The sequence below is a fragment of the Adiantum capillus-veneris genome, chromosome 1 (genome assembly GCF_014529385.1).
Source record: "Adiantum capillus-veneris isolate H3 chromosome 1, ASM1452938v2, whole genome shotgun sequence".
Classification (NCBI taxonomy): Eukaryota; Viridiplantae; Streptophyta; class Polypodiopsida; order Polypodiales; family Pteridaceae; genus Adiantum; species Adiantum capillus-veneris.
Genome location: NC_140931.1, coordinates 53,185,479 through 53,203,903, shown reverse-complemented (window position 1 = coordinate 53,203,903; position 18,425 = coordinate 53,185,479). Strand labels below are relative to the sequence as shown.

General features: G+C 39.6%; 1 pseudogene across 1 annotated transcript in view; it reads right to left on the bottom strand.

Moving 5' to 3' along the window:
* LOC147464753 (protein CHAPERONE-LIKE PROTEIN OF POR1, chloroplastic-like) overlaps positions 1-5,314 on the bottom strand; it is a 38,620-nt pseudogene extending 33,306 nt beyond the window's left edge. Inside the window, exons 1-2 of the transcript XR_015188628.1 lie at positions 5,158-5,314; positions 4,916-5,025 (exon numbers count right to left, since the gene is read on the bottom strand). The product of XR_015188628.1 is annotated as a protein CHAPERONE-LIKE PROTEIN OF POR1, chloroplastic-like (transcript). The remainder of the gene's footprint in view (positions 1-4,915; positions 5,026-5,157) is intronic.
* Between the last annotated feature and the right edge of the window lie 13,111 nt (positions 5,315-18,425).

Below are 18,425 nucleotides of genomic sequence, written 5' to 3'. Positions count from 1 at the left end.
TGACACCCATCATTGGAAAGTTGCGTCTACATATCCAGTCCTATGTAGATGCTGAAGAATTTTACATCATGCCACTGGACGGATGTGATGTGTTGTTAGGTATTCCTTGGTTGTTTCGTGTACAGGGAATCATGGATACCTACAACAAAAAGATCACTGTACAGAGCAGGGGAAAGACTCACATTCTGGATGTAAAGCTTAAAGGGGAGTCTATTCCTACTGTATCAGCTTCTGCTATTACTTCTGTAATGAAAAGGCATCTTTCTGCGTACTTGGTTTTTGCACGTGAAGTGTCAGATTGTGATGAATCAAATTTATCTGTGCTAGATAAAGAAAGGTCAATGTTTTTACAACAGTATAGTGACTGTTTCTCCGATTCATTACTGTCTCAATTACCGCCAGAGAGACCCGAGGACCATGCGATAGATTTGGTGCCAGACAGTAGCCCACCAAATAAGCCTCTGTACAGGGTTAGTGCGGCTCAGCAGAAAGAGATAATGGGCCAAGTACAGGAGCTGTTAGAAAAGGGGCTGATTCAGCCCAGTTCATCTCCATTCTGTTCTCCAGTGTTGTTGGTGCAGAAAAAGGATGACTCATGGCGTATGTGCATAGACTACCGTGCACTGAACAAGAATACCATCAAAAGAAGGTCCTGAGGACAAAGAACAAATGCTTTATTTGTGAGCAGCCTGGCCACATTGCTTACAATTGTCCTACAAAGAAAAGGCCAACTGATTCTGAAGACAAGGAGGACAGGAAAGGAAAGAAGCCCATGGCTGGTCTAGTGCCAGATATGGTGGGCGACAAGCCAAATTCAGATGCAAGTGAGGTTTGCAGAGCATGGGGAAAGGTCAGGGATCAAACAGTGCTTATCTTCTTTGATCCAAGGGCCAAAGCCAACTTTATTTCCCCAGAATTGGCTTCAAAGTTGGGAATCAGACCTGAAGAGATGGGGTATACAGCAGAGGCAGGTTTGGCATGTCCTGGCCATACAGAGGCTGTGACACCCATCATTGGAAAGCTGCCTCTACATATCCAGTCCTATGTAGATGCTGAAGAATTTTATATCATGCCACTGGACGGATGTGATGTGTTGTTAGGTATTCCTTGGTTGTTTCGTGTACAGGGAATCATGGATGCCTACAACAAAAAGATCACTGTACAGAGCAGGGGAAAGACTCACATTCCGGATGTAAAGCTTAAAGGGGAGTCTATTCCCACTGTATCAGCTTCTGCTATTACTTCTGTAATGAAAAAGCATCTTTCTGCGTACTTGGTTTTTGCACGTGAAGTGTCAGATTGTGATGAATCAAATTTATCTGTGCTAGATAAAGAAAGGTCAATGTTTTTACAACAGTATAGTGACTGCTTTTCCGATTCATTACCGTCTCAATTACCGCCAGAGAGACCCGAGGACAATGCGATAGATTTGGTGCCAGGCAGTAGCCCACCAAATAAGCCTCCGTACAGGGTTAGTGCAGCTCAGCAGAAAGAGATAATGAGCCAAGTACAGGAGCTGTTAGAAAAGGGGCTGATTCAGCCCAGTTTATCTCCATTCTGTTCTCCAGTGTTGTTGGTGCAGAAAAAGGATGACTCATGGCGTATGTGCATAGACTACCGTGCACTGAACAAGAATACCATCAAGAATAGGTTTGGTACCCCTATTGGGTTTCAGGGATACTGTGAGTTGACACTATTCTGCTGTAATGACTTTAAAATTTGGAATTCCCGATAGTATGATACTAATTTGTACTTGACTTGTTTAAGTGCAGGAAGTGATAGACGAAATGACTGCAGCATTTTGGTGTGACAAATCTCTATAGACATGATTGCAATAAGGATTAGTTAATCGGGCATCTGTGAGGTCCCCATTGGATCTAGATGCGATTGCTAAATACGTTGCCGATTAATCATAGTCTGAGATTGGAATGACTGTTGAATGTGATTTGCCATGTGGTGTCCTGTGATGTCCAGTGATATCCTCTGATGACTGTCGATTGGTACATGTGCTAGATGTGTTGTTCCTAGAGCGTGGGTACTAACAATCAGTGTCTGCTAAAACAGCTTATGGCCTTTGTTTGTTTTGCAGGCGTAATCGAGGGCAATTACAATGCTTTCAAGAGGGGGGTATGTCACAAACTGGTGACGTATAATGGCCCTAGACACACTTATAAGTGGGGCAGCAGAGAACACACACACCTCGGCTGGCAACACCCGCGGAGACAGGGTGACCTGGCCAGATTCCGAAAAATGCGGCGGAATTCACGCGAAGCTGCTGACGTGACAGTGCGTACGAAAAAAGCAGGCTGTATAGAATTCCAGCTTTTGCGCAAGCTGAATTTTATGCTGGCTGTTTTTGGGGAAGCTTTTGGACCAGTTGCTTTATTTAAGAGGCTTTTAAAAATTGACTGCTTTTCGGGCTTTGCTTATGGGCATCCCTTGTAACCTTTAAATATAAGCCCCTCAGAACTCAAAGCATCTGGACGTAGAGTCTGAGAGTGAGAACCCTCCCACTCTCTTGTACTTTGAACTTAGATTAATACAAAAAGAAATACCGAAAGGGGCGCCAGACTTTGGGGCCAATATCTCTAGGCACGGAACTCCATCGGGCCGTGTTGAATCAATTGTGAATTGTGAACTGTGTTGAAGTGAACCTCTGCTGTGTCGCGGTAGAATCTTGACTTAGAGTGTCCAAGTTTGTTACAATGAGAGCTGAAAAAACATGAATTCCCTCACCATCCACTTCCATGTTGCATCCAATAACCATACACATAACATACCAAAAGCTTTTTCCATTAGGGTGAGGTTTCTCCTCATCGGCAGGAGAGAGGATTCTCTCTCCCTACACTCTCATACAATAGAGAAAAAGCATAAGCTGTTTTTATTGCAAATCGCAAATTTGGAGAAGGGGGGGAACCGGGGGGGGGGGGGGGGGGGGGCTTTTTTCTTGCAAACTATAATTATTGGGCTGCTTTTTGAGCGCCAGCCATTTTAAGAGCATATTGTGTGCACTGACACACTCAATGAATAGTTTAAGCACACACTTCGTACATACAGATTGCGACTTTGAAGAAGACTAATTGCAAATTCCCGCCGTCAATTGTACACGGTCAATCAATAGACAAATCCCCAACCGGGGGCGTCGATAGTGGCGATTCAAGGCGACCGATTCTCTTTCACAATCTTTGTCATCTCTCTCTTCAGTCTCTTGTTTTGTTCAATTATCAGATGCTTAGAAGAGTAAAAGTGTTTTAAGAGTTGCAAATTGTGGTAATTCACTATTTTTTGTCCGACCATTCGCCGAAAGTGGTTACATAAATCAACTGCTTCACCTCAAAAAGAGGGAGGGAGAGGGGCATGATGCAAGCGAGGGAATGCCATCTCACTCACTATCTTATTCATCCTCTCCACAAAGGATGTAGGTAAGAGAAGTTTGTTGTTGAACTGCTCTTAAGAGAGAGAAATGAATTAAATCAATACATACGCCTCCATTGTCCCTTCTCAAGATAGAGACTATAGAGTTATATTGGTCTTCAACTAGATTGATCCACTATTGAGAGAGAGAGAGAGAGAGAGAGAGAGAGAGAGCATTAGACTTGTTGGCAAGAAAAAATACATATAGCCCTCATGCTCAATATGGTATGCTATATGTATGTGTGGACCTTCACTATGGTTTTAAGACTTGAGGCCGTCTCCTAGATTTTAAAATTTCTTGGTTCTCATCTTATTTTGAGCAGAAGCTAAGGATCCACTCTTCATGTTGGTGCACTTAGGATATAGAAGCGACACTCTAGATATGCAATCGGCTACTATACATGCTTTGTGAAGGATTCTATCTTCTCTACTAATTGTTGAATGGCACTATGGGTGGGGCAAAACACTGATTGCTTGCATACCATGAGCCTTCAACAGCTAGTACGCTCATTGGCAGATCAATAGAGCTTCTCCACACCCTTCACAGTCAATGCGTTAAATTACCTGGCTATTCATTGAAGAGCGTCATATACTTGTTTCGAGGAATTGGCCTCGTACACGACTTTTCTTCCACCTCACATGGAGCAAGATTACTTCGGAAATATGGACCCACCAATGTGGTATATCCTAAATTCCTCTTATATACCACCTGTACCATTTGAATGGCTTTCCAGCTCCTCTACATCCGCGTAGTGATAGGCTCCTTCTAACACCCTAGGCACTCACCAGATACATCTCTGCTTCTACCAGGCCAAGATTTCCCTAGTTAGCTTTTGGCGATCAAACTGCTTGCCCCACAGCATAGAAGGCGGAATATGGAATAATAGCCACAATGACCCCAAAAAGAGGGCGCCACATAATCACGCCATTAAGGGGAAAACAAAGTGGCACGGCCAGGCATATCCATACAGCATCAACACGCGATTTGGGCAAGACTGGCATGATATATGGCAATGTATGGACTAGAACTACCTCACAAACAGCAACGAACAACCACAAAACAACCCTCACCCCCTATCATCTGCCCCTGAAAGATGCCGGGGCTCGCACCTTGTACATACACGAGACGACTAACTTAAACACATGCAGGCATTAGCAAATAACACTAAGGCCTGAGCGAGCACTCCTATGATGGAACAATAGAGAGAGGGAGAGACCAAGGCAGTTTTGGCCATCACTATAAACATGATGCAGAAAAAATAACAAAATAAGCCAAACTAGAATGAGTGAAGGCTTCACTTTGTGAACACATATACATACACAGGTGCAGAGGAAATATGAATGGGATTAGCACAAGGCGCAAAACTCGTCTTACAACTTTTTTCCGTGACCGAGTAAGAGAAGAAACACAACTAAACTATTTCCTCTCAACAATTATTACAGGATTTTCACGGGATATTGTACAGGATTGAAAAACCTTGGCAGTAGAGAACAAGCTTACCTTCATCAGAAGAACCACCCAAAGCACATACTATTTTGTTGTGGTGATGGATGTGTCTGCTGCCTTTTTGGCCTGGCCAGAAAAAATGGAGCTCTCTGCAACCCAGAAACCTGGTTGTCCATTTCGAAAAAAATGCCTTTTAAAACCTAAACGTGTACTACATGCCCATAAATCTGCGTGAGAAAACCTGTTTGTGGTTGTACATTTCAAGTTAAAACCCTCTTGAGCAGCTGAAATTGTACCTTGCAGACTGGGCAGACTCATGACCGTCTGGGCGACCCACAAGCGGGGCTGCCGGAGAGAGGGAAATTCTTAGACCCGCCATCTTCCCCTCTTCACATCCAAAATTGTAAATGGAGAGAGAGAGAGAGAGAGAGAGAGAGGGAGATGATACGAGTGCCCTCTATGGTCAAAAAATCATGGGACCCGATGAAAACATGTCACATGCGTGACATTGGAGATGAGGTTGGCAATTGAGAGCTCACAACATAAGGTTAGGAGAGAGAGAGAGAGAGAGAGAGAGAGGTATGAAGGGAGTGCTTCAAGCTACAAATTTGAGAAAAACAAGCTCAAATGTGAACAGAAGATGAGCACTCAAGTCAGGTATGATGTCAAAACTCTTGTGCTTGCGAGGGCATTGTGTGCATCAAGGAAGGGTCCCTAGTGCCTCAGTGCTTTATCTCACATTGAAAGGAGTGCGAACTAGGCTAGATTGTTCTCATAAAAGTGCAAATTGCATACAAGGGGATAAGCTCAATCAATAAGGGTGTTTTCTCTTAGAGAAGAACGCACTTTTGTAACTGGAGCATTGTGGGTGGTATAATGGTAAAGTGCAAACCTCCAGATTCTTCCCACATCGTGATACATTGGCGTTGTAGGAAAGCCGTGTTCATTGTGTGGTCCAATGATTCATCATCGTGAAGCTACTATATTGCACGCCATCTTAGAAGCGAAGAAGCGAAGACAAGCTTTTAACATCGTAGAAACAATTCAATATACCTCAAAGATCTATTCGTTGACAAGTGTTGAAAACTCAAGAGAAGGAAAATTTTGGGTGGGGGTGCATTGTAATGCAATTTGTATTCTATAGCTTGATCGCATGCTTTTGACTCCACTCTCACTAAACAAAATCGATGAAGAAAAATGTGACTTGAGCCTCGAACTTCCACATTGAAGCCTAATGGCATGACCATTGGGTCAAAGAGTATACTACATGTAAGTAGAGAGAATAGGGAGATTGGCTCCATAGGTTATCTCAAAAAGACATTAAGGGATATCTTTTAAATGGCAATAAAGGGCTTTAAAATATGCTTTTAGATTGTGCTAAAAGAGCATTCCATAGAATTAGCTCCTCAAGCCTTGCATATCTGCCATCTACAAGATTTATGATCACAAAGTTTGGCTTTCATTCCCTTTACTCTAAAGCCTCAACAAAATCAAACATATTGGCAATGTTCAAGAATTCAATGTTGTAGGATATAATAACAAAACCAAATGGACCTAACATAGCAAAACTTGTATAAAGACAAGACAAGTCCACAATTTTGATGAACCCATTCGATTATAAACTATTAATAAGGTGCAAGATGATGGCTTTGTCCACTCGTGCACGATGTTTAGAGGGAAATCCAATAAGTTGGCAGATATTAAGGAGAATAGTATATAGCAATGTTGATTCTCATGCCAACATTTGGTTTTGACTTCCTCCTTTGTGGTTGCAAGGCCCATCCTCTTTCCAAAAAAATTGCAATGAGAATCCAACATATCAGGTTTAGTGCTCCCAAAACAAGATCATCTTTGAGGATGGCAAAAACCAAGTTTGGATCCTTCTTAGTTTTTGCAAGTTTGGCTCAAGAAGTAATCATATTAGAATTTTGATAAGAGCCTTTTATCTATTAAGATTTATCTCTAGTTATTTTTAATGGTGTACAGAGTTTCATGGTTTGATATTAACTAGCCCAATATGAGCCCCAAAAAGCATCTGAAGCGGACATCAATGATTTCCTCTTGGATAAAACACCAAGATGTATACTCGACTAGCAAAATCCTAGTAATAGTTAAATCTTGGGCTATTCACCTATGAGACTGCGTATTCAATTCTTGGCCTAGTAATGCAAACATAAACAAGGTAGCCAATGGTCTGTTGAGAGAAAAAGACATCAAAGTAGTCTTCGACATCATGAAGGGTAAGCTTCACATTTATTTCCATAGGAGTATCCATGGGTTTATAGTCCTCAAAGTCGAATTATGCAAATGCAACATTGTCTCGATAGAGTTTGTTTGGCACAAAGCATATACCTATCACACCACTTAAAGTATAAGGCCCATGTAACAATGCAAGAATCCTAAGTGTGACATCTCAAGGGAAACATTCAAATCATTCTTAAATTAGCAGTGTGCTTCTCATTCAGTCCAGCTAGTAGCACGTTGTTTGAACAAAGAACAACAATAATGTGTCTCACTTTCAATGAGGGCTTGTGGCCAGATTGCACTCTAGTGCCCAAATCAATCATAAGGCCTCTAGGCCAAATGCATTCAAAAGTAGATGTGAAAGCCACATTGTATTCAACTTTGTAACTAGAAGTAGCCATAATAGGGTGCTTCTTTGTTAAAACAAGATGCATGAGTTACCTGGGAGAAATCAAGGCACCAATTGTGGGTACGCACGTGCCATAGCAATCAACCCTTATAAAATCACGTAAATCACATAGCTATCATACCCCCTTGGGCTAGAGCAAGTGGAGGATTTGTTTAACATCTACAAATTCTTAGACCCTAGGCTACGCATAAATTTGCTCACTTGTGAGACTACATACTAAACATCTAGCCTTGTAATCACATATAAATAAGGCAATCATCTATTGGGCATGAGCATGTAGGAGCATGTGGGTGAGCTCATGTGATAAAGACAAGCGAGCAACTACAAGGCATTGGATTAAAAAATAATGCAGCTTGGGTGGGTCAAGGGGAGCCCAAAAAGGGTCTGCAAGTTTGCAGATAGCGCCAAGCCAGTTTCGAGATGATGTCAAGAATGGAGGGTGTGTAAATGTTAAAAAGAGAAAACCAATAAGATCTTGTTCCCACAGAGACAAAGGCCTTTGAATGTGAACCCCCACGGCTAACTAGCGAGGGAGAGGGAGTCTCTTACATGATACAATAAAGAGAATGGCAAGAGGACAAATATGAGTGTCGAGGTTTGTAAATTTTTGCAATAATAATATCTTAACCCAAAAATGGCAATCATTTGCCATGCACACTCCCCAAAAAACATAATAATCACAAAATCCTCTTGTCATTGATGGATCAAGCATACAACCTTGATGTTCGAGCTTGCACACAAAAAAATATGTTCAATTTTATGCCACTTTAGCAATACAAGCACAAAATTACGGCCTCATTTTCTCTCATGAAGAGTGCCATATTCTATCAATAAAACACTTGACCTCATTCTAACTATCATAATCCATGCTTGAGCCCATGAATCATGCATTCACAACATGAAATGAGACGAATTGGAAATCATGCATGCACAAAGATTGGGCTTCAATTTCAAAATTGATGCAATTTGATTGCCATTTGGGTAGCACACTTAAACAATGCATATATTCCCTTCTTGGCCATTCTAAGACCAATCAAAATCATTGCAATATGAATTTCTCATCTCCAATAGCTCAAATCATCCAAACCCAATTGGATTTGTCATTTTGGTTTATATGGCTACTCACATTTGTACTTATAAACACACAAATCAATGCACTTTTGACCATACCAATGAACTTGGCATACATTGTAATGGTAGTGCACTTAAAATCATCCCCAAGTGAGAACCAATCGGGTCATTCATCTCAAATCCTTTGATGATACACACCAATCTTTAGCTCCATTAATCATTATGATTTGTAACCAAGACCAATCATTCATCTCAAATTTGGACATCAAATGCCATTGAGTAGGCACACACACCCAAATTTAGACCAAAACTATATGCAATTATTCCATCGACTTCACATTACATAGCTCAAATTGCATATTCAATCAAGCATGAATGAATGAATGAATGAATGCATGCATGCTTAATTTCTCAAAGATTAACACTAACTTGACCCAATCAAGCAATACTCACAATAAAAAATTAAGCACCAAAATTCAAAATTAGCTCTTTTGGCCATGCAATTAGGCCTATCCCTAATGTCATATTTGATGCACATTTGATACATATTTTACAATCAACAAGCATTTGGGTGCCCCAATTGACCATCAATCATTCAATCAAGTGGTCTTCAATTGGGCACACACACTCTTTCTTTGCCCAAATTTTTGGCATTTAGGCTTATCCAATGATTGAATTTTCAGCACACACTAATTGCATTGAAGTTGGCCTCCCCAATCATCACATGCCAATCAAGGTACTCTAATCATATCACACACAAGTGACATTAAGCTCAAGGCCCTTAAACCTCCACATATTAAGCACACAATTAGACACAAAATCTAATCACATGACGAATAGTGCACACACTACACTAATCAAGAGAATTAGAGGAGTCATCAACTAATTGAAGTACTCATGGAAGAAGAGTGTTAAGATCAAAGAAAGAAGTCATTACATCTCTCAAATCTAGAATAATGAGAGTGCAAAACTACTTCATGACATAATGAAATATAGAGAAGGCTAGATTAATGAGCAAAATAGAGATTAGATTAATCAAGAAGAGCTACTCTAATTACAAAGGATTAGCACTAGCTTTCCCCTAAGCATGGGCATTAAGCTCAAGGCTATGCATCCATAAAGTGAACACTCAAGAGTGACTACTCAAGAATGGCTTCTCTTTAAGCATAGGGCTCTTTTATAGGTTTGGACCTCAATCCCTTCAACTATGGATTAAGTTGAGCCATTTTGTCTAAATCTTATACAACATGGAACTCCTAAATGATCCCAAATCCTTATACAATGAATAGGAAATATTGTGCACAATAGCACATCCATAGCTTGGTGCATAATTGGTGTAGCATGTGTTAGCTGCTGCTAACACCTCATCTTTGGACCCTTCTTCACATTCTTTAATTGGTAGATCATCAATGAAAGGCACATGAGGAATAAAGTCCCTTGATACCTTATTCATGCCGTTCATCATATGAGCTATTGAATTAGTAGCACCGTGTGGTAGAGTGCACATCCTTACCAAAATGAGAGTTGTGCGCATCGTAGTAAGATCCTTTCTCTCCAAAGCTAACTAAGATTGATTGTATCAAGAGTAGAGATCACCCATATAGTAAATAAATCTACCTGCAAAGGCCTCAACAAATTCATTCACAATTGGGCCACCAGTACCCACATTGCAGATTGTTACCTTGTTAACCAGCTACATATCATGTATGAACCTTAAAGTACCATTCTTCTTTGGCACAATGAACCATCAAGTGTAGTAGGGTGCAAATGATGGTTTCAAAATGCCCATTTGCATCTTCTCATTAAGCAAATCAATAATCTTTGGCAAGTGAGATTTTGGAACTAGAATGGGATGTAAGCTCCATGGCATCTTCTCATTAAGCAAATCAATAATCTTTGGCAAGTGAGATTTTGGAACTGGAATGGGATGTAAGCTCCATGGCATGTGAGGAACAATGAGTATGAACATAGGTGAAACAACACTCGGATCCACACACCCAATCTTGCTTGGATCAAAAGAAAAATATTTACCGTGGTTTTCAGGCATACCTTGAAAGCATTTAATCTCCTCTTCATTGAGGAAACCATCCTCTCCAATCTTCAACTGCTCCAATGTCTCCTTAGTAAATTTGTGTCCAATGTTCTTCTAATTTCTAAGTATAGGATGTCAAAAAGCTTCATTGAACATCCCATCACTTCCTTCTGGTAGAGGTGGAGCCAGTGGTCTCACTTTCTTGCAACCGTCTTGTACTTGGTCTCTACCCGTGCTTCAACTGCTTCATCTAAATCTTCCTTAATATGAATAAGTGCCGTGTATATGTCTAGTTCTTCATACATGTCCATTGAGTGCACTTTAACAATGTCAGTTCCACTTTGTAACCTGCTTTGCTTGATCTACTCAAGCTTTGGCATAGTATCAACATAAGATACCTCTTCAAAGATTCTTGAAATCATATCATCTAGCTCAAGCACATCAACACATCCCTGCAATTCACTTTGAATACTTGAAACATATTGTTTCTCCCACTTAGGCAGCTTATTAAATTTCTTGTAAGATAATGAACCCTTAGATGTCAACCCCAAAAGCCCTGAGAAGAGAAAGCTTCTCTCTGCAAGAACTTCTCCTCACTTGTACCACCCATAGTCCTGCTTTATAGTGGCACCCCAAGAAAATCCTATGCAAACTTGTGTTCTTTGAACTCCTTGCATATTTAGGGGAATGGGAAAAGATGACCTTGGGAAAAATAGGATGAATTTGTAGCTAGCTAATGACTATATTGCAAAATCTATTGGTATTTTGGAACAGGTGGTGATGAATTCTTGTGGAATCAAGCATGAGCATAAGTTTGCTATAGTAGATTTAGGTACTAAGAATAACTATGATGTTATTCTAGGAAGGCCATTCATGCACCAGTTAGAGATGGTTCACGACTAGAGCTATGATTATATGTACTTGTGCCACATGGAGACCAGGTCCACACTCATCAACCTAAGTGACCACAAATGCAAAGATGACAGAGAACACCCGTAGAGGATTTCAATTCTACAACTGCTACAGAATTTAAAGTACCTGCATTGCTAAACTCTAAATCTCACCTATGGATGTTTGGAGCTTCAAACTATGAAAATTTTATCAAGGACAAATGCAAGAGAACAAGCCCATTTGAGGATCCAGACTATATAACGGAGCATTTTCTCAAAGAAAGAATGGAGCCCTTGGAGTGAACTCAAATTAAGGCCACTTTAGATGTGTGCATCAAATGAGATCACAACTACCAAGTTTTGTGATGAAAATGGCTTGGACTTAGTTCCTTTCCACATGATTAGAGTGGATCTAGGCTCGAATCACTGAGAAACAACCAAGATTGGTGAGGTGAAACAAGAAGTGGGGATTGAAGTATAGTGTTTGTGTATCTGAGACAAGATTTCTATTAGAGATCTTACCATGGAAATTGATTCAAGCCACATCTTGGAGAAAAATAAGGAATCAAGTGATGAATGTTACTATGACACTCTTGATACTCAAGGTACGTGGATCTTCGCATAGACAATGAAAAATTAGAAGGTCATGAGAGTGATCTTGAACACAATCAAAACAATTCTTTGATTTTTCAAACCAAAAACCTAGAAGACAACGATGTTACAGAAATAAGCGCTCAAAAAAGAGGATGAGAAACAATCCAATGCCATATATCAAAGGGAAACAATCATACTTGAAACTAGTGGGAGCCCTTGATTGCATAAATGACAAGTTAACTAGAAAGGAAACAACACCTTCTCAGCCAAACAAATTGAAAAAAAAAAAAGGGACAAACAATAAAACCTCCAAAAGACGCATCAAAGACAAGCTAGTGAACCTAAATGGACAAAAGTTTAGCAAAAAAAGAAGTATAGGGAATTGAAACGCACACTTAGAGAGGTTTGGACAACAAAAATGGAAACTGATGATGAAAATGGGAAAGAATTGAGAAAGTATGGAATAAGTATATCCTCTCATTACAAGAAGTACACTATTCATGATTGCAAAACCATCATTGAACAACCAATGAGGGAGAAGGTTGAACCAAGAAAATCTTATGTTGGACTTGAGAATGGTAAAAGGATAGATCTAGCAAAGCCATGCAAAGAGCCTAAAGTTTCTTATATTTCTATGGATCTAACACTTGACAAGGAAGAATTGTTGATCTAGACGCTCAAGGAGTATAAGGATGTGTTTGCGAGGTCTTATAAAGACTTGAAAGGGGTTGATCCTTCCATTTGTCAGCATAGAATTCCCTTAAATTGTGATGCTAAGACAAGGAGACAAAAATATTAAACTTACAATGAGACATTTGCAAAGAAAATCAAAGACGAGATTGATAATCTAAAGGAAGGTGAGTTCATTTACGAATAGAGCACATGGATTGGGTATCCCAATTGCAGTGGTACCTAAAAACAATGGCAAGTTAAGAGTGTGTGTCAATCTTAAAAAAGTAAATGAAGCTACTATCCATGATAGTTATCCTCTTCCTATCAATGATCATGTCTTGAAAAGAGTAGTGGGGAAGCACACATACAATTTTTTGGATGGATTTTCAGGTTATAATCAATTGGTGATTAAACCAAAAGATTAGCACAAAACAACCTTTGTGACTCAATGGGGCATGTTTGCTTATGGGTTGATGCCATTTGGGCTGACAAATGCACTTACCACATTCCAAAGACTCATGGATCAAGCTTTCAGATAGCGCTTGCATATATTTTTAGAAATGTAAATGGATAACTTATTTGTGCACTCAATGTTATGCAAAGACCATATAGAACACCTAAAAAGCGTTTGGGAAATTTGACACCTATCGAATCTACCTGAATCCAAGAAAATGAGTTGTCATGGTTAGGTAGGACAAGATCCTAGGTCATATTGTGTCCACAAATGGAATATCCATGCATATGGACAAAATCAAGGTGATTGTGGATATGCCACATCTAAAAATAGCGAAGGAGTTCCAATCATTCATGGGACATTGTGGATAATACTGAAAATTTGTTTACATGTATGCAATCATTGCCAAGCCTCTCTATGGTTTGATTGTAACCTTTGATTGAGCTGGATATTGTGAGAAATTAGTTTAAAAGTTGAAGCAACCATTGGTATCATCACCAATTCTCACGGCACCATATTAGAGCAAATTTTCATGTTCATGTAGATGCCTCTGCTTTTGCCATTGGATGTATCCTGGCACAACCTGGTGAGGGAGTTATGGATTTTTTATGGATTTTTAATATGCTATGCTAGCCTTCAACTGAACAATGTTGAACAAAATTACACAACTATGAAAAGGGAAGGATTGGGAATGGTTTATGTTATGAAGAAATTTTTGCATTATTTCCTAGCCAACCAATTCATTTTCTTTGCGGATAACCCAAGCACTATTGTATCTACTCAACAAGCCATGCAACACATGCCGAATAGTGAGGTGGCTCATCATTTTGCTTGAGTTTGATCTCTTTAACCTAGAAATGATACATAGGTGGAGTGATAATATATTCCTAGTTTTGTCTATAGGACAATTGTCAATAGACCATGACAAAATAGATGACAGATGCATAATTGAGCAAAGAATTCCTTTCCAACTACTTAGTGGATGACTATATGTTAGGAGTTTGGATGGCATCTTGCAGTTGTGCATCAAAGCCTTTGATATTCCTTTGTACTTGAAGGAAGCACGTGTCATGATGGACTTTATCCATCATGGGAAAATCAAAACGTATCAAAATTTGATGAGAATGGGAGTTTTTGTCCTAGTATGAAATTTGATGCACACATGTGTGTTAGGAATTGCAAATCATGTGCATGCATAATCAACTCACACTTTGTGCATCAAAAAATGAGTACATACCAATCTTACATGGGGAAAGCACATTCACAGCAAGTGAGAGGTCATCTTTCAACATATAAAAGGGCTAAGGCTATAATGTTTGTCAAAATTTATTGATCTACACTCTTCGTGGATGCTGGAGCATTTGTGAAGCGGTGTGATGAGTGTCAACAAAGAACAAAAATTCCCATAAAAGGTATGAAATACTGATGAGACTGATGGTAGGAGCACGTGTATTTTCCAAGTAGGGTTCAAATTTTGGGTCCCATAGCACCGTCGGCTTACAGAAATCATAAAAAATATATCATAGTAGTCACATACTATTTGACCAAGTGCGGTAGAAGCTAAAACCACACAAAAATATGATGCATGCACCACAATACATTCTTATATGAAAATGTTTTCACATGTACAATCTGCCTATAGAAATTGTTAGCCATCGAGGGACATATTTTGTTAATGAAGTCATTGAGTACTTGCTTGATGAATTCATTGTCATACATAGAAAATTGGCCTCGTATCACCCACAAGATAATGGTCAATCCAAGAGCAGCAACAAAGTCTTGTGCATAGTTCTCACTAAAATTGTGAAAAACAATAGATTGGATTGGGATCAAAAGTTTTACTCCGCTATTTGGGATTACAAAGTTGCATACAAAACTATTTTAGGGACTACCTCTTATAACATGGTGTTTGGACTTAATGCAATATTACCCATGGAATTTTTGGTTCCAACCTTGGGAGTAGCCAATAAACTTGAATGGACTAGACATGAATGGTCTGACCGTCTAATTGACTTAGAAAATTTGCATGAAATTAAATTAAAGGCAGTGGTCACAATATGTGCCTTAAAAAAATGCATGAAAGAGTTTCATGAAAGCGCGTAAAGTCCAAAGACATCACACTAGGGAATTATGTGCTTGTCTACACTCTTAAGCAAAAAACAAAAAATTAAAGAAGCATGGAATGGGACCATTTGTGATTCATTCCATATCACCGAGTGGGGCCATTAAGCTTGCTACATTGGATGGACAGGAAATGGCAAACTAGATTAGTGGATGCAAGCTTTAAAAACATCACTTGCCGTTGACACATGCATGCTCAAAAGGACACATGTAGTTAAAAATAGGAAAAAGAAGCAAGAGCTCAAGATTCAAGAGGCACAACAAGAAGCCAGAGAATGTGTAGCAAAGAGGAAGCACAAAAGTTATTAGATTACCAGCATTGAGGACAATGACAAAAATGTGGATCCATATATTTCTGTAAAGCTAGGAGTCAGAATGTTACCTATTCATGCATTGATCTCATGTGAATACAATTAGTTGGAATATGTAGCAACAAATTCCAAAATTGATCCTACACCCCTTGGAAAAAACATTTACCGGATTCAATGGAACTATTAGTATTGCTATAGGTTTTGTGGATCTCATATTACATATCAATGGATATGAATGTTCCCATAACTTTTTTGTATTATTATTAGATACCTTGAATAATCAACTAATATTGGTCACACCATGCAACGAAAATACAATGTGTATATACAATGCTTTGACAACTAGGTGCATGTTACAATGGGTAGTCACATAATGTGTGTCATTTTTGCTCCCGTGGAAGATACCAAGCATCTTTTTGAGAAAGTCAGTAACAAGGTCAAGAATGAATCCAATGGTGGGACCGTGATCGAGACATAATAGCACAGATCACTATAGCTATCGGGTCTATTAACAGTCTTGAAGTTGCAGCTGCCAATCTTTCACTCCCTTTAGAACAAGTCACAACAAGTACTTTGGCACTTCAAGCCCTAGTTGCTACTCCTCTTTACCTTCAAAGATAAGCACTCAAGCATCTATACCCGTGGCTCGATTATTATAAATTGCAAGGAATAGAAGAGAGGGTTTCACAGAGCTAAGACAACATTGGTTCCTGTCAAGCTTCTAATAGCTTAATAATGATTAAGCCATAGGCAAGCCCCATAGGACTCCATTATTAAGACCATAGCTCTCCGGTATCCCCGTTAACTTCATAAAGTAGGCGTGCTTCAAGGATAAAAAATCCCTAGTCTACTTATTCTTTTGCAATTAATAACACCAACCGTTTGTAGCAAGCTTGAGGACCTCTCTTGTTGAGCAGGAAAAGAGAAACCAATAGCTCTGATACCAATGTAACACTTAATACACTAGTAACTTGTGTGTAGCGAAAATAATGACATAGTGAGAATTTCATTAAGAACAAGTCCCTAATGAGCATAGAGAGAGTGCTTGGTTGGAGAAAGCAACATAGCAATTACACCTAGCTAGTTTGGCATAGACAAAACTTGAAAAGAGAGAGAAATAGAACAATTGATGTAACATTTAATGCACTGGTAACTTGTGTGTAGCGGAAAATAATGACATAGTGAGCATTTCATTAAGAACAAGTTCCTAATGAGCATAGAGAGAGTACTTGGTTGGAGAAATCAACATAGTAATTACACCTAGCTAGTTTGGCATAGACAAAACTTGAAAAGAGAGAGAAATAGAACAATTGACAACAGTTGAGAATCGGATTTACATGGAGCCGGTCCCCCCTCCAAAAGGCTTTTGTATTATAGCTTCTCCCATCAAGATAGACTTTTGTACAATACAATCTTTGTGTTCCTTGACAAAACTCATTGGTGCAATGAAGATGGAAGCTTCATGCACCAAATTATGCTTAAAAAACACACATAATGGAACTAGCCTGAGTCCCAAGACCTCACACACCTTCGAAGATGGTGAGAGCTAGCAGGGAATGAGGAAAGATGAAGAGGAAGAAGATGTATCTTACAAGAAAGAAGTATTCTCCTCACATAATCACTCTTAGAGCATAGCTTAGCTTAGTAATTAGCATGGTAGAGGAGATGAGCATGCCATTGAAGCTTGGCTCTTGGTTGGATTTGCACTTCATAGCCAAGAGTTGTTGGTGTAGGCCTCTACTTCTCAATGCTTGGAGAAGGAGATGGAGTTCTTCTTCCACACATGAGTTGTGTGTGTGTGTGTGTGTGTGTAATTGTATTAGTAAAAAATGCAGCCCTCTCTCTCTTCTTGGTCGACCCCTCTTGGGATTTACTCATTCTGGCCTCCCATTGGCTCCTGCAAGGCTTAGCCAATAACAATTAAGAGGTAAATTTAATATTCTTGTGACAAGTGTCCCCCTTTCCCCTTTTGTGAGAGCTTTAGGTAATTAAAATAATTTATTAAACTCTCATTGAACCTTTTAGTCTTCTGGCCAATAGGAATCCAGCAAGCCATTGGGCTGCTTGATGCTCATTTGACCCCTTGGTAGACTATCCAATAGTCTCCTACGGAGCTTAATTTCTATTCGTTCTTTTATCAAGCAATTTTAAATTGATTAGACTAATTTTACTCTAGCCTAATTCTCGTTGGTCCACCGCTTTGGCCATCCAATAGGATCTGAGGGAAGATCTGGGGGGAACTGGGCTAAGAGCCTGCCATGTGTCTTTATTCCCTTTGTGAACAAGGGGAAAGCTTTGGAGCGTGTGGGTGTGTTTTTCTCTCTCCTCCCCTATTCTTAGGGCTGGCCCCGGGGGATTCACCATGGAAAACTTACCGCACCACGTAAGTGCAGGGGAGGGGGTTTTTTTACAAGTTACATAAGCGTATAAGTTAGGGCTAGACCCCTAGTAATTTATCTTCAAAATAAGGGAGGGGGGTGTTATATTTATGGGGAGAGGGGGAACTTGACCCAGGTTGATTACTTGTAACGACGACTGGTCATCAATGTGCACTAGAAATTGGATGAATTTAGGGAAAGTTTTTTATCAGGTCACAAATCAAATTTTGCATCAAGTCGATCATAGATAAGGACTGATTTGGAGCAGGTCAAGGGTTGATTTAAGCTAGCTTTGGATGGGTAGAATTAGACGAGTAGCCACAAGAGTGCAGGTTGATCGGGCACATAGTTTGAAAGTATAACTAAGACACATTGAGGGTACATCTAG